This window comes from Sorex fumeus, unplaced genomic scaffold (genome assembly GCF_029834395.1).
Source record: "Sorex fumeus unplaced genomic scaffold, SorFum_2.1 ptg000021l, whole genome shotgun sequence".
In the NCBI taxonomy this organism is placed as follows: domain Eukaryota; kingdom Metazoa; phylum Chordata; class Mammalia; order Eulipotyphla; family Soricidae; genus Sorex; species Sorex fumeus.
In genome coordinates, this window is record NW_026606078.1 from 16,524,035 (window position 1) to 16,529,733 (window position 5,699).

At 35.8% G+C, this 5,699-nt stretch overlaps 1 pseudogene; it reads right to left on the reverse strand.

Moving 5' to 3' along the window:
• Nucleotides 1-3,090: 3,090 nt before the first annotated feature.
• LOC130023029 (uncharacterized) lies at nucleotides 3,091-3,184 on the reverse strand (annotated as a pseudogene).
• Between the last annotated feature and the right edge of the window lie 2,515 nt (nucleotides 3,185-5,699).

The following is a 5,699-nucleotide window of genomic DNA, read 5'->3' on the forward strand; positions in this document are numbered from 1 at the left end:
TTATAATTTTTCCTTTTTACTTGTGGTTTAAAAGTGTATCTAAAATATTTTAGAGTAAATATATGTGAAGAAGAATAAAATTCACGGGAACTATTTAGTGTTCTTAATGATACAGGCGTCAGAATTTTGAGATTAATTGCATGGGTATTGCATAAATAATTTTTCCACATTATGTGGGCTGTCTTTCGATCATGGTCACCATTTTTTCTGAGTTGCAGAAACTTCTTAGTTTAATGTAGTCTCATTTGTTTATCTTCACTTCCTCTTCCTTGGTCAGTGGTGTTTCATTCTAGAAGTTTCCCTTAGCTTTAATGTCATGAAGGGATCTTCCCACATTTTTCTCCATATATCTTAAGAATTCAGGTATGATAGTGAGGTCTTTAATACATTTGATCTGACTTTGTGCCTGGCACTATAAAGAGGTCTGAGTTCATTTTTTTTTTTGCATATTGCTGTCCAGTTTTCCCAGCACCAGTTGCTGAAGAGACTTCCTAGCTCAACTTCATATTTCTTGAGCCTTTAAGAAAGATTAGGTAATAATAATCTGAGGGCCAGCGTCAGGATATTTGACTATATTCCATTGATCTGAGGCCTGTCTTTATCTGAATATGATGGTATTTTGATTACTAAAACTTTGTAGTAGGGTTTGAAGTTGGGGAAGGTGTTCCCTTCTTCTTTTTACCAAAGATTGCTTTAGCTCTTCATGGGAGTTTATGGTTTTGTATGAGTTTAAGAGTGTTTAATCTATTTCTTTGAAAAATGTTATTGGTATCCTTATAGAAAGTGCATTAAATCTTTATAGAGCTTTGGGGTGGATTGCCGTTTTGACAGTGTTAAACCTCTCAATCCATGAGCATGGGATGTGATTCCATTTCCTCATATACTCTCTTATTTCGTGAAGTAGTGTTTTGTAGGTTTTTTTTTTTGGTGTAATTTCTTAACCTTTTTAGTTGATTCTATTATACTCTATTTTCTGAGGTATTATTGTGAATGGGATTGTTTTTCTCTATCTCTTTTTTCTCTTTCATTATTAATATATGGGAAAGCCATGGAGTACCAGATATTGATTTTGTAATATGCTACTTTACTAAACAAATCTATTGTTCCCAGGAGCTTTTTTGTACATTCTTTGGGATTTTATAAGTATAGTATCATGTCATCTCCAAATAGTAAAAGCTTGAGTTCTTCCTTTTTTATCTGGATGCCCTTGATATCTTTTTTTTTTTTTTTTACCGAAATCATATGGCAAGTACTTTAAGTACTATGTTGAATAGGAGTGGTGAGAGTGGGTAACTTGTTTTGTGCCTGATTGTATTCTGGGATTCTAGCTCATTGATTTCTGCTCCAAGCCTTTGGTTTTTCCCCCTTGAGAATAATGCTTGCTGTGGGTTTGTGGTAATTTGCTTTGACTAGATTGAGGAAAGTACTTTCAACTCCAATTTTGTTGAGAGTTTTTCATCATGAATGGGTGCTGGATCTTATCAAATGCTTTATCTACATCTATTGATATGATCATATGACTTTTATCTTTATTTTATTGAGATGGTGTATTCTGTTGATTGATTAGAGAATGTTAAGCCATCCTTGCATCCCCAAGCTAAACCTATTTGGTCATAGTGTGTGATCTTTTGTTGAGTTTCTGGATTCTCTTTGCTAGTATTTTCTTGAAAATCTTTGTATCTGTATTCATCAAGGAAATAGGTCTGTAATTTTCTTTTTTTGTGGTGTCTCTATTGATATGAGTATTAGGGTGATCTTTGCCTCATAGAAACTATTTGGGAGTATTTCTGTTTCTTCAATTCCTGGAAAATCTTAAAAATATTGGAAGCAGTTCCTCTTTAAAGGTTTGAAATAGTTCACTATTGAATCCATCTGGGCCATGGATTCTGTTTGCAGGGATACTTTTGACCATCATTTCAATTTCCTTGTTAGTGATAGGTTCAAGTATTCCAAATCTTCTTGGTTCAGCCTTGGGAGGTAATTAGAATCCAATAATTTATCAATTTATTCAAAATTCTCTCATTTCCTTCTGCAAAGAATCTCAATATAATCTCTGATGATCCTATGTATTTCTGTAGTTTCTATTAGGATAACCCCCTTTGCATTTCTGATTCGATTTATTAGAATTCTTTCTCTTTGTTTCTTTGAGAGGCTTCTCATGGTTTATTGATCTTATTTATTTTCTCAAAGAACCAGCTTTTGCTTTTATTGGTCTTTTGGATTGTATTTTGGGATTCTAGCTCATTGATGTCTGGTACAAGTTTTATTATTTCCTTCCTCCAGCCTATTTTGGACTACTTTTGTTGGTCATTTTCCAAAATCTTGAGCTCTAATTTATTCATGTAGGCCCTTTCTTTCTTCCTAATGAATTCTGGCAGATCTATAATCTTTCCTCTTAACACTGCTTTTGCTGTGTCCCACAAGTTATGGTAGCTCGTGTCCTCATTCTCATTTGTTTCTGGAAACTTTTATTTCCTCTTTGATTTCTTCTCTAAGCCAATGGTTGTTCATTACTCCCCTTAAAGAAAATATTTCCTTGCTGAGCTTCACTCTGTTTGATCTATGGAGAAGTGACAAAGAAGTGTTGAAATCTCCTTCTAGTATTGTGTTGCTATCAATGTTTTTCTATAAGTCAATTAGAAGTTGTTTTTAAGTATTTTGCTGGTCTGTCATTAGGATCATATACATTGAGGAGGGTGAGTTCTTTCTGATGTACATATCCCATGATCATTAAGAAATGACCTTCACTGTCTCTGATAATCTTTAGCCTGAAGTCCATGTGGTCTGATACTAGTATGGCCACTCCAGCTTTGTGGAGGTGATATTTTCTTGAAAACTTGTTTCCCAGCCTTTTACTTTTAGCCCATGGGTGCTTTGATTGTTCAGACGTGTTTCTTGCATGCAGCAGAATGAATGTTGGTTTCAGTTTTCTAATTCATCTTCCCATTCTGTGCCTCTGAATTGGCACTTTTAGTCCATTGACATTGAGAGAGATTGTTGTGGTGTGGATTTGTGCTCTCTTTATGTAGAATTTTTGTACTTGTGGGGATTGTCTTAGCTTAAAGTAGACCTGTTCATTCTTCTTGCAACAAAAATATGGACTGCTTTACAAGTTTGCATATCATCTCTGTGCAAGGACCATGCTCATCATTTTATCATTTCAATTTTAGTATATGTGTTAAACTTAGTAGGAGTTAATTTTTCCATATTTTTCTCTTCTTATTACTTTGAGTGTTGTCCTTCCTCACTCCTATGGCAGACAATGATTCCTAATCAAGGAATGTATTTCAAAGCAGCATGAATAAATAGATTTAGAAATTCAATGTCCCAGAAAGAAAAATATGGTTTTTACCATATTATCTTTTACCATACCCTAGGCATCAGTTTTACAAAATAATTCTTTTGGAAGATGGTATATGAGGTTGTTTAATGTCGTTCCCTGAAACCTTAATTAAGACCATTAAACTAGAGCCTTTTGCTGTTCTCACCTCAGTCCCGTGTACTTCTCCAGGAAAAGGTGGATGGTGTTGTCTGCACTTTGACCACCTTGAATGTATGTAGGATTTTTCTCCTGAAGGATGACGTGAGAAGCATATTGATGATTTCATTCCACCTTATTACAAGTTCAACTTGAACGGAAGGTGAGACTCATGTGGCTCCTATAAAGGACAGAACAAAGGGTCTCAGTGAAGTTTAATGGCTAACTCACATTAACAACATAGATGACTCATAGTAACCTGTGTGCATCTTTGTGTATAGTGAGTTTCATATCTACTGATAGTGATTCTTAGTCATGACACATGGGCAAAACGGATCTGTAATTAAAAATCTAGTTCTCTGAGCAGAGTGGGGTCTCTGACGTGATTGAACAAGTTTGTAGTAATTTATTACTAAGCACATAAGTATTTTCAATGATGCGTACTTTTCGATCTAAAATTAATTCCAAATATGTCTAAAACAACAGTCTCCTGACCTCGCACCTGGCTTTCCTCACTGGGGCCCCTTGGAGATGGCGGGGTGAGATTCCCTCACCGCCCTGAGCATAGCCCCAGCAGCTGAAGACCTCTGCAACCAGCCATAGGTACGCTTAAGACCACTCTTCCCAAGCTTGAAGGAGCCTCATGCATGAAGGAACTGGAAGAGGAACCCAAATGTGCGGGAACGGGGGATGAGATCTCCATGGCTGCTCAGATCAAGACTGTGCCCCCTCCTTCCAGATCCTCCATCTTCTAGTAATTAAGTGTTAAAACCACGATCTACCCCTGGATCCATGTAATGCCATCAATAGCCAACATCCAGAGACTGGATCTTATTTAGAAGACAGCAACTCTGATTGTCCAGTTCTCACTCTCAGAGAACCTGGTAGGCTTCTGCGAGTATCTTTCCCGCATGGTGGAGTCTTTGTTTCTGGTCACTGTTTCTTTTGAGGTACAGAAGCTGCTTAATTTAAGATAGTTCCATTTGTTTATCTCTGTTTCCAGTTGCTTGGCAAGTTGCATGTTATATTTGAAGATACCTTTAGCTTCAATGTCGTGGAGGGATTGGCTGACCTTGTCATCACTGTACCTGAGGGATTCTGGTGTGATGTTGAGGACTTTGACCTATTTTTATCTGACTTTTGTGCATGGTGTTAGGTAGAGGTTTGAGCCATTTTTTTTTTTTTGCATATAGCTGTCCAGTTTTTTCTGCACCGTTTGTTTAGAAGGACTCTCTTGAAACACTTCATATTTCTTGCTCCCTAATCAAAGATTAGATGATTATATATTTGAGGGTGTGTGTCAGTATATTCAATCCTTTTCCATTGGTCTGCAGCTGAGCCTTTGTTTCAGTCCCATGCTGTTCTCATTATTATCGTTTGTAGTAGAGTTTGAGGTTGGGGAAGGTGATGCCTCCATTGTCTTTTCCCCAAGAATTGCTTTAGCTATTCGTGTGCGTTTGTTGTTCCATGTGAATTTCAGGAGTGCTTGATCAATTTCTTTGAAGAATGTCTTGGGTATCTTTATAGGGATCAAGTTGAATTTTTACAATGCTTCTTGGAAAATTGCCATTTTGACAATGTTAATTCTCCCATTCCATAAGCAGGAGATATGTTTCCGTTTCCTCGTGTCCTTTTTTAATTTCTTATTGTATAGGTTCTTTACCTCCCTAGTTAAGCTGATTCCAAGTTCTTGATTTTCTGAGGCACGATTGTGAATGGGATTGCTTTTTCATCTCACTTTCTTCTCTCTCATTATTTGCATATAAATCAGCCATAGACTTTTGGGTATTGAGTTTATAGCCTGCAATTTTACTATAAAAGTCTATTGCCTCTAGGAGTTTTTTCGTAGAGATTTTAGTATTCTCTAAATATAGTATGATATCTTCTGTGAATAGTGAGAGATTATTTCTACCTTTCATACATGAAAAACCCTAAATATCTTTTCTTATCTATTTTCTATTCCAAGTACTTCCAGTACTACATTGAACAGAAGTGCCAAAATAAATTTTTACTTAGCACATTCTGTCTGTAAATTTCTATGCTAAGAACAGTGGAAGAAACAGTGATATCTTAGTAATTTACAAGTAAATTATGAAGACAGATAATTTAAAAGAATTTCTTTGTATAAATTTCCAAAATGTTTAGCTTTTATTAAATATATTAAGAATAAATCATAGGTCTTGATTACACCGTGAAGATTATTTTCCTGTTAGAAGTTACC